The sequence below is a fragment of the Carcharodon carcharias genome, chromosome 10, assembly GCF_017639515.1.
Source record: "Carcharodon carcharias isolate sCarCar2 chromosome 10, sCarCar2.pri, whole genome shotgun sequence".
Taxonomy (NCBI): Eukaryota; Metazoa; Chordata; class Chondrichthyes; order Lamniformes; family Lamnidae; genus Carcharodon; species Carcharodon carcharias.
In genome coordinates this window covers 35,628,805-35,639,977 of record NC_054476.1, presented here as the reverse complement: position 1 = coordinate 35,639,977, position 11,173 = coordinate 35,628,805, and the positions used below count along the sequence as shown (strand labels likewise).

Sequence of the window (11,173 nt, the reverse complement as noted above, 5' to 3'; positions counted from 1 at the left end):
TCCAGTGGGGAGTCATGGGGGTATCAGTAGTATAGTTACCCAGGAATTAGCTGTTTTTTTTCCTGTCTTCCTGGGTAACTACTTTGATAAGTGAGTTGGAACCCTCCAAAGTCTCTGAACCTAATTCAGAGTTGGAGACATTTCCAGAGGGTTCCGACGCAGAGATATTGCCCATTGGAGTCCAAACTTCCATATGTTGGAACTTCCGAGGGCTCCTGTGGCACGTCTTGTGGGGGTGGAAGGGGTACCTCTAGGGTATGGCTATGTAGGGATTGGTGATTTTCGGTCTTATTTAAAGCATTAAGAAACTAAGTTGTGCACACCAACAAAACTATTTGATGGTTCAGTGTAGTTTTTTTTTTGCTAAAGCCATTTTCAGTGACCTCAAGTCAAATTATTCAGATGGTGGACTGTTTACCCTTGTTAAAAATGCTTATTTTTGTTGATGAACCTGTTTTCAGCTGCAATACTAGGTTACCTTTCTTAGTTGCGTCCTATTACACTGTCTGATGGCACTGGCTGAGGGATGATTTTATCGATTGCACCCAAAACAGAAACTATACAGCCTTTGTGTTTAGCATGAATCCATCTCACAGGCCAAATAACGTGCAGCTTCACCTTCACAACAGATCGCAATAGGAAGAATGTCAAGGCCATGGAAACAGCACAGAAGAGATTTATTAAGATGATATCAAGGATGAGAGGTTTTAGTTAGAAGGAGAATAGGGCTCATTTCTTTAGAATAGAGAAGTTTAAGAGGTTAAAAGACAAAGAACAAAGGTAGGCGAATTGTATTTTTTTTAAAGGGGTTGTTAATGTATGGAATGCTGCGCAGAATCAATGATGGAAGCAGAATCAATAAACGAGAAACTTCTGAGGTGAAAGTGCTACCAGCGACCAAGGCCGACATTAAATAATAACCATAATAATATTTGTGTCCATTCTCTGAATTCTTTCCCCTATATCTGTCTTTTTAGATGTGGGCTAACTTTGTAATCTCTTCCAGCCCCACAACACTCTGCATTCTCGGCACTACTCCAATTCTGGCCTCTTGCACATCCCCAGTTTTAATCGCTGCACCATTGCCTTCAGCTTCCTGGGCCTGAAGCTCTGGAATTCTCAGACTGCGCCTCTCCACCTCTAACCTCTCTCTTTTCCTTTAAGATGCTTTTTAAAACAAATCTCTTCTTCTGACAAAAGCTTCTGACCAGCTTTTGGTCACCTCAAAATATCTCTTTTTGTAGTTCAGTGTCAAATTCTGTGAAACGTCTTGGAATGTTTTACTGCATTAAAGGAACCGTATAAATGCAAGTTTTTGTTGGATACGCTGCTGATTCTGTGAGGAAAATCATGGACATTAACTTGAAGGTTTGGAAAATCACAGGCAGCGGCACCCACTGTTCCTCCTGATGCACACCTTCCGATGGTGGGGGGGGAGGGTGGGGTGGTGGTGGGAGTGTGGTGGGGGGAGGGGGGGGGTTGATGTGGGGTGATGGTGAGGAATTAGTCTTTAACCTTCTTAACTTCCTAACCATTCTGATCCCTGAGATTCCCATGAGATGTCCCTCTTTTAAAAAAAAAGACAAAAGGAGAAGTTTTAGTACTCCCAATTTCAGGTGCAGTGCGTCACAACTTGTGATTACCCCATGCCTGGTACCCCACTGAGGCAGGCAACACACAAACAGAGCCTTGGGTTTCATAAATAGAGGTGTTGAGGACACAAGCAGGGAAGTTACGCTGAGTCATTATGAACCTTTGGTTAGATCACAACTAGAGTATTGCTTCCCATTCTCATTGCCACACTTTAGGAAGAATGTGTGGGCGCAGAGGAGGCTTACGAGAATGGTTCCAGGAATAAGGGAATTTCGCCATAAGATTAGATTGGAGAAGCTGGGGTTATTTGCCTTGACGCATAGGAGTGTGAGGGGAGGTTTGATAGAGGTGTACAAGATTGTGACAGGCTTAGATAAGATAGAAAAAGAATAAAATGTTCTCTTTAGCTGATGGTACAAGGCTTTGGGCAAGGGATGGAGAGGAAGAACCTCTTCACGCAGCAAATGCTAATGGCTTGGAGCTCATTCCCAGGTGGCTGATGAAAGCAGTGGTGACCCATGATTTCAGAAGGAAATTGGATGGTTACTTGAAGGAAATTATCTTGCAGGGTCACAGGGATAGAGTGGAGGGAATGAGAGTGACTGGGTTGCTCTACAGAGAGCTGTACGGCCTCCTTCTGTGCCGTAAATGATTCTTCATTGGAATGATTGTAATGTGCAGCCCAGTGGCAGATGCATTGCAGGGGGCCAAGCAGTAAACAAGCAGTAGCTCGTGTTTCAATCAGCCTGTGTGCCTAACAGGGAGCTCCACTCCTCATGCAGAATCTGCTGCTGACGTCTTGTGGAGGAGCTGGGTACAAGGAGGGCCTTGGTTTAAACATCTCACCTAAAAGACCGCACCTTTGGTAGTGCAACACTCCCACACCACTGCACTGGGATGTCAGCCTAGATTTTTGAGCTCAGTTCCTGGAATGAAATTTGAACCACAGCCTTCTTACTCAGAGGCAAGCATACTAGCCACTCAGTTACAGTGACCTTCAAAGGAGTGAAACAATATTTTCAGCACCAGTGACACTGTGGAACACAATTTCATGACCAAATGTTTCTTCTTTGTTTATTGAGACATGGCCAATACTGTCAGGGCAGTTTTTATTATCCATCCCTGGCTACCTTAAGGACATTATTGGTCGATTATTTGGAGTTGGAGGTTGGAATCAGGAGTGGGTCAGATCAGGTAGGGGCAGCAGTGTACTAATCACAGCAAATTAACCCCTATCAACTAGTCTACCAACAGACCAAAAATGAGGTGAAGAAAACTTGCAGTGGTAGAGAGCTCTGGGGGCCTTGAGAAACACTTGAGAAGGAAAAGGGCTTTAGATGAAAAGTAGGGGTGAGTCAGACTAATTGGATAACTCTTTCAAAGAGCTGGCACAGGTATGATGGACCAAATGCTCTCCTCTTGTGCTGTATGATTCCATGAATTTACAAATTTGCACATGCAGCATGAAGCTTGACAGGAAGGAGCATATGTCACGAGTTCTGATTCCTAACTATTTTGGCTTCAGTAAAATGGAAGGAAAACCATGGGGTGTGTGTATCCTGATTACTGAGTACCAAAAGCAAAATACCGCGGGTGCTGGAAATCTGGAATGAAAACAGGAAATGCTGGGAATACCCAACAGGTCAGGTAGCAGTGTGGAGAGACAAACTGAGTTAACACTTCAGGCCAATGGTCTATTGTTCAGAACTAGAAAAGGTTAGAGATGTATCAGGTTATAAGCATGTACAGAGCAGAGAAAGGCAAGGGGATGACATTGCTAACTTTATTGTGCTTTTTACCATTTTCTTTGAATACATTTTTAAAAAGTTATGGTGTGTGTGTTGTCACTGCTGTTGAGGTGGTGGGTGACATTAAAAATGGTCACATGCGCAGTGGTTCCTGCGTGTGTGGAGCAATTGCTGACATCGTTTCGAATCATTTCCAGGTTGGAAAACTGCCAGTATCGATTTTTGCATGCACAGATGATGTCATTCTGAAGAAGAATCAGAGAGCTCTGAAGAAGAGTCATACGGTCTCGAAACATAAACTCTCTTTTTCTCTCCACAGACGCTGTTAGACCTGCTGAGTTTTTCCCAACATTTTCTGTTTTTGTCTCAGATTTCCAGCATCTGCAGTATTTTGCTTTTAAGTTATTCCACATCATTGGTGAAGCATGAAGTCAGATACCGTACCCATTAAGTGATTCAAAAGTAGCTGCGTGGCCCTAATGGATAAGGCTTCACAATGTCAATCAGGGGTTGCAGGTTTGAGTCTTGCTGAAGTTATTTTGTACAAATATCTGGTTGCTAAACCACATTCCGACTCATGAGCTGAAAGTGCTGATTTTCCTGCCAAACATTTCAGGGCACTTTTGTAAACTGGATTTTCTTGCTGTTTTGTGCATTTATTTCTCAATCGTTTTTGTATTTTGTTTAGTTTCTAACAAATAAATAAAATCTAATTCATCCCAATAAATTATTAATGATCAATGTGTTGGCTGTGCCACAGTTGGGAGCACTCTTGACTTATTCACAAGGTCTTGTGTTAACACAGTGTAATTTGTGTTTCTTGACTGTGAACAATTAAACAGTGCCATCTTTCTTACTGACAGTTGCCTGAACTGTTGCTGGCAGTGACTTTTCAATCAAACACACAGCATTTGCGCATGTGTGAGCAGTGCACCACATAGTAGTTGTGTTGCCTTGGCATCAGATCCAGTCATAAGTTACAAAACAATTGGAGATGATGAGCAAAAGTTTGAAGGTGGGAGGTGATACAGGGAAACCTCTAGAAATATATCCAACTACATAAATTTGTAGAGTTTTGCCGAAAAGATAGACAGAAACAACATGTACACACATTGCACCTGTTTCAGCTCTACAAAATAAGTGACAGCCATTCGCTGACTCATTCCTCAGGACAATGCCTTGCCTAGTCAGGGTCAAGCTGCCTGGTTTAAATTTTGACCAATGCATGGCAGTTAATTGTTAGTCACTATTACTGGTGCATTCTCCATGGCAACGTCTCTACCGATCAGAGTCCACTTACCAAACAATCAGCACTCTATTCGCATACAGTATAAATTGTTGTTTTCCCCTTATATTGGTATTCTTGCAAAGTGTCCTGATGAGTGCAAAATGAAAAGCTTCGACATGTCTCTTCTTTTGGTAATATTGAGTTTCTGTACTACCAAAAGATTATTTTTAAAGTTATTCTTTTTCCTATTTTTTCTCTGTCTTCTTCCAATAAGCTGTGTCATTAACACTGGCAGATTGGACATGCTGTACTACTCTAGGCGATCAGAGAGAGTGAGTCTTGTACTGTATAAAGAAGGGCTGAGAATATCATACATATGAAATAAGGAATTGAGGGAATACTGCATTGTTGGAAGTGCTGTCTTTCAGGGGGAACATTGAACAAAGGCTCCATCTGCCCTCTCAGGTGTACGTAAACCGCAGAAGAGCAGGAGAATTCTCCCTGGTGTCCTGGCCAATATTTATTCCTCAACTAACGTCACACAGACAGGTTGTCTGGTCATTGTCACGTTGCTGTGGGAGCTTGCTGTGTGTAAATTGGCAGCTGAATTTCCAAGAGTACAATGGAGACCACACTTCAAAAAGTTCTTCATTGCCTGTAAACGCTTTGGGCCATCCTGAGGTAGTGACAGGCACTGTAGAAATGCAAGTTCTTTCTACATAGATGTCACAGGATTCCAGCTTTATTCTGACTTTGGCAAGTGTCATTCCTTAACAAAGATTTGAGTCTTATGCATTTCCATTAACTTTACAATCCTCAATTTCAGGAGATTGTTTGAAATGAACAAAATAAATGCAGAGAACTGGGGAAAATATGCAAACAACAGTAGTGGAATTCAACAGAGAAGATGGCGTTCTCCCAACCATTGAATATTTCTTATATGTATTTAGCAGGAACCGCTCCTAAGAGTAGAAGTGAGTATACAGAATTTTCATGGGGAATTTTACTTCTCTCACCCAATTATTTTGTAGGTTTAATTTAATCTACAATAAAATGCAACAAGAATGTAGGCCAGACTTCTCCAGTCCATTTCTTTCCTTACTTCTGCCACCTGTAAGCTGCGTCACCAGCCATCACCTATCTCGTCATTGAATTCCCAGAGAATTGAATTTAGGCTGCTTCCCTTCAAACCCTCGGATAAACACATCCCTCCTCCCCTTTGTTTTAAAAGATTATTCATTCACATGGGGATGTTGGCATCACCTTCAAGGTGTTTTTATCTTTCATGGTATCACCCAATATTTCACTAGGCCCCTTCAGAGCCAACCACATTCGTGTGGCCTGGAGTCACATAGAGGTTGAGGCCAGGTAAGGACAGCAGGTTTCCTTCCCCAAAGCATATTGCTGAACACATTGGGTTTCTACAACAATCCAACAGCTTCATACGAACATACGAATTAGGAGCAGGAGTAGGCCATTCGGCCCTTCGAGCCTGTTCTGCCATTCAATAAGATCATGGCTGATCTGATTGTAACCTCATCTCCACACTCCTGCCTAACCCCCATAACCTTTCACCCCATTGCTTATCAAGAATCTACCTACATCTGCTTTAAAAATATTCAAAGACTCAGCTTCCACCGTCTTTAGAGGAAGAAAGTTCCAAAGGCTCACAACCCTCCGAGAGAAAACATTTCTTTTCATTTCTGTCCTAAATGGACAACCCCTTTTTAAACAGTGGTCCCTAGTTCCAGATTCTCCCTCAAGAGGAAACATCCTCTCCACATTGGCCCAGACAAGACCCCTCAGGATCTTATAGGTTTCAATCAAACCGCCTCTTACTCTTTGAAACTAACCTGTCTATCCTTTCCTCATAAGACAACTTGCCCAATCCGAGTATTAGTCTAGTAAACCTTCTGTGAACTGCTTCCAATGTATTTACATCCTTCCTTAAATAAGGAGACCAAAACTGTACACAATACTCTAGATGTGGTCTCACCAACTGAAGCATAACCTCTCTACTTCTGTATTCAATTCCTCTCGCAATAAATGATAACATTCTGTGCTGTACTTGCATACTAGCCTTTTGTGGTTCATGCACTAGGAGCTCTGCAATCTCACGCCATTTAGATAATATGCTTCAAGGTCACTTTTACTGATCCCAGCTTTTGATTTCTATTGTTTTTTAGACTGAATTCAAATTCTCAAACAGTGGGAGTTGAACTAATGCGAACATACGAACAAAGAGCAGGAGTAGGTAATTCAGCCCCTAGATCCTGCTTCGCTATTTAATATGATCATGGCTGATCGGATAGTAACCTGAAATCTGCATCCCACCTACTGCTGATAACCTATCACCCCCTTGCTTACCAAGAATCTATCCACCTCTGCCTTAAAAATATTCAAAGACTGCTTCTACCACCTTTTCAGGAAGAGAGTTGCAAAGACTCACGACCCTCTGAGTGAAAATATTTCTCCTCATCTCTGTTTTAAGTGGGTGACCCCCTTATTTTTAAACAGTGACTCCTAATTCTAGATTCTCCCACACAAGAGAAAACGTCCTCTTCACATCCACCTTGTCAAGACCTCGCAGGATCTTTTATGTTTCAATCAAGTCGCCTCAGGTTCTCTGAATAATTTGTCTAGATTCTGGATTACTAGTCCAGTATTATAATCACTATACCACCATATATAATATAAATGAAAACAGGAAGGGCTGAAAAAACTCAGCAGGTCTGGTAGCATCTGTGGAGAGAGAAACAGAGTTAATGTTTAAGTCCAATATGACTGTTCTGCACCACCACCACTACTCCTTCACTACACCATCATACCCTGTATGTAGTCTATTCAGCCTTATGTCCCTGTACACTGATCCAGCCCTGAAACATTGGCCAGAATCTTTGGCTTGGCGAGTGGGGGTGGGGCCCGCTCGCTGATGTGTAAAATGATGCGCGGTGACATCAGGCGTGTGTCCCGACGTCACTGAGCGCCATTCCGATTTTCAGTTCGGCGGGCGTGCGCTGGAGTCGGTTGCGTGCCCGCCAAACTGTCAAAGGCCTATTAAGGCCATTTAAAAACGAATTAAACCACTTATCATAGCTGTCAGGCGAAGAGCCCAGGCGGCCTTCGCATTTTTCATGAAACCTCATCCACGGGCGGGGTGAGGTTTCGTGAATGATTTATAAGTGAAATAGGGTTTTCATTAAAAGTCATAGACATGTCGCAGCTCATGTGACACTTTCACATGAAGGGACATATCCTAAATTTTTTTCTTTCTCTTTATTAAAATTTTTGAAACTCAAACTGATCTCCCTGAGGTAGCTCCGTGCCTCAGGGAGATTTCTGCGCTCTATTGTGCGCATGTACGAAAGAGCGTAGGCCCCGACTCAGCCTCCTCTCTCCACCCGCACAGAGAGTGCTCAGCGCTTCTGGGTGTGTGTCACTCTCGATGGGCCTTAATTGGCCGCTCCCACCCAACCCGCCCCCAACTCCCCCCACCCGCCCCCGACGGGGAGAAAATTCTCCCCATTGATCTGCTTCTCGTTTGCCACTCCTTCACTTTGATAGTTTTTTCCTCTTTTAGACACAATTTATGAAACTGGAGTGAGAGTAGGTTATTGGAACATTAAGTTCCTTCCTTCGACCATTGACTATGCGGTCCAGCAAGGGGTCCATCCTGACTATTCCAATACTCTCCTGACCAACTTCCCATCTTCTATGTACGAAAACCCGAGCTCATTCCAGACCCTGCTGCACAAATTCTAACCCCCGTTCAACCATCACCCCTGTAGCTCACTGACCTACATTGGCTCTCGTTTTGGCAAAGCTTCAATTTTTAAAATTCTCCTTCTTGTTTGCAATCCTTCCATGGCCTCACCCACTCCCTATCTCTGTAACCTTCTCCAGCCACACACAACCTTCTGAGATATCTGCACTTCTCTAATTCTAGCTGCTTTTCCATCCCCAATTTTCATCACTCCTCCATCGGCAGCCATGTCTTCAGCTCCCTACGCACTAAGTTCTAAGTTACGGAAGTAGAAAGGGTCAAGGTCATGGATGGGTTTGAACTCTAGGATGAGTATTCTAATATTGAGGGATGTTGGACATGGAGCCAATGGAGGTGATGAGGTAAGAGGCCTTGGGATGTGGGTGGCAGAATTTTGGGTGAGTTGAAGCCGAGACGTTGGGAACATAATACTCTCACTATCTTTTCAGCATTTCATGACATACAGGAAATATTGGCCCAGGTTTTGCTGGAGTGGGGCATCTCGCGATGTGCCCCATTAGTTAGACTTTTTCATGCTTCCTTAAGCTTTAAATGTTTTTGCCCCGAAACTTGCTGGGAGTGTGAGCTGATAACAGTGCAGTGAGGGCATTTGGTACCTCAGTGAACAATGGGGCCAACAGTCTATCACTTTAGCCAATGGGATTTAAGGTTAAGAGAGAAACAGACCAACAACAAAGAAGAAAATTGAGTGAATTAAAATCAAATCAAATCCAGAAAGAGAAATAAAGTGAGGGAAAGAAAGATTGAATTAATAGAGAGAGAAAGAAAAGAGACAGAATGTAAAAAAATAAAGAATTTAAATTTTAAAGATCTCTAAACGATTTCGTACATGTAGGAATGAGATTGAACAGTTCAAATTGTTCTTTTTCTGGACCAAAGAGATTGAATGGATTTGTAGGAAGATAAATCCCCTTGTTAAAATGGTCATTACACTATTAAAGACCATCCCTTGCTAGCTGCAGCATGTTAATGGGTAATTAATACACAATTTCATGAAATGCAAGGGCAGACTGAGGGCTAAAGGCAGAGTGTGCAAATCACCCAGCAATGTGTAGCAATTCACAATGCATAGCGTATCTCTCCCTAGTCTGAAGTTGTTAGGTGACTTGTACATTAATAACAGCTCCATTAAACTCTATTATTTTCCCAGCAAGTTCTCTCCTCATGTGTTTTCTTTCTTAGGTTTCCAAACAAGAATGTTGTTTTTTTAAAAATCTGAAACTTGTAATTTTGTTTTGGTCTCTCAAGAATACTTGTCAATAGGGATCTCATTGGTCAGACGAGGCACAGAAACTTACCTGATGGACACAATCCAGTCCATTTTTGAGAAATCTAGCTTCAAAGAGCAGGAGTAGATGGTGGTGGTGATTTACCTTGCTGATTTCACTGTGTCTTGGAACTTAAAGACTGCTGCAGAGATCAAAGCCAAGTTTGCATCCCCTATCAATGCAGGACGCCTACTTATCATTCAATGTCCAAAGCACATTTATCCGACATTAGAGGGTCTCAAAAAAAATTACAATGATCCTCCAGAAAGAGTCCAGTTCAGGTCAAAGCAGAATGTGGATTATGCTTTCCTGGTCAACTTTTGTTCTGAACTGTCTGATTACAACTTAATGTTGGAGGACGATGTTTTGTACGCTCAAAACTTCCTCTCCTCCATGCAGAAGTTTATCGCCTGGGCTACGAGCTCACCATGGACAACTCTAACCTTCTCGAAGCCGGGTTACATTGGGAAGCTCTACCACATCGTCGATCTCCCAAAGCTGGCCAGGTTCCTGCTGATGTTTTATGATGAGATGCCTTGCGACTTGGCTGCTGGAGCATTTCCACAAGAGTCAAGGCCCAACCCAATGAGATAAGGTTTAAGCCATCCCTCTTCCAACACATGGGCACCTACTCATCATTTAAAGGGAAGCACAACAAGCTGAAGGATGATGACTTCCAGGAGGATATGGGTGGTGTGCCTGACAACCCTCCTGCATTGGCTTTCACTGATATCCCAGTTTATGAGCAGCATTTGCCTGTCAAGGCTTATGAATTTGGAGTTGGTCAATTCTGGGGCAAGTCCCCAAAGGAGGGAAACTACTTTCTCATCATCCTTGAGCACTCGGTTAAAATACTAAAAATCTGCATTTGGACTGGATCTCCTGGACACAAAGGGGATATTCTCCGTTCTGGGGTCCTGCAGGTGGGCAGAGACAAGGTGCTAGAAAGCAATCGTCAGAACTGCAAATCTTAAAGAGAACTTGGTATTTTCAAAGCAGGAAAGTTGAAATGAAGAATGTTACGACTCAGACCCCTGAACCAATTGATTGTGTACGAGTGGTGGTGACAGAAGATCAGATAGAATGGCTTATCATTTCTAAGGTGAATATTTGGATTGAAAAGGAGAAATAATGTTCTTATTCCCGATTTATGGGATCCTTCTGCCTTGCCATGTGTTGTCCCAAGAGATTGTAATGTTGCAATTTCAATTTCAAGGACAGGATTGTATTCCCAGTGTCTCAGTGGATAGCACTCTTACCTCTGAGTCAGAAGATTGAGGGTTTAAGCCCAACTCCAGAGACATGATCCTGTAATCCAGGCTGATATTCCTGTGCAGTACTGAGGGAGTGCTGCACTGCTGGTGATGCTGTCTTTTAGATGACTTACTAAAGCGAGGCCTCATCTGGCCTCTCAGGTGGACATAAAAGATCCCAAGGCCCCTGGTTGGAAGAATGCAGGGCATTTGAAATAGTTTTGAACTGTTCTATCACAGGGCTAGCACAGATGTGGGTTAAATGGCAACCTTCTGTACTTTAAGCATGTTTAGTTCTA

General features: G+C 42.8%; 1 pseudogene; it reads left to right on the top strand.

Moving 5' to 3' along the window:
- Positions 1–5,476: 5,476 nt before the first annotated feature.
- Positions 5,477–10,753, top strand: LOC121282815 (annotated as a pseudogene).
- Positions 10,754–11,173: the final 420 nt, after the last annotated feature.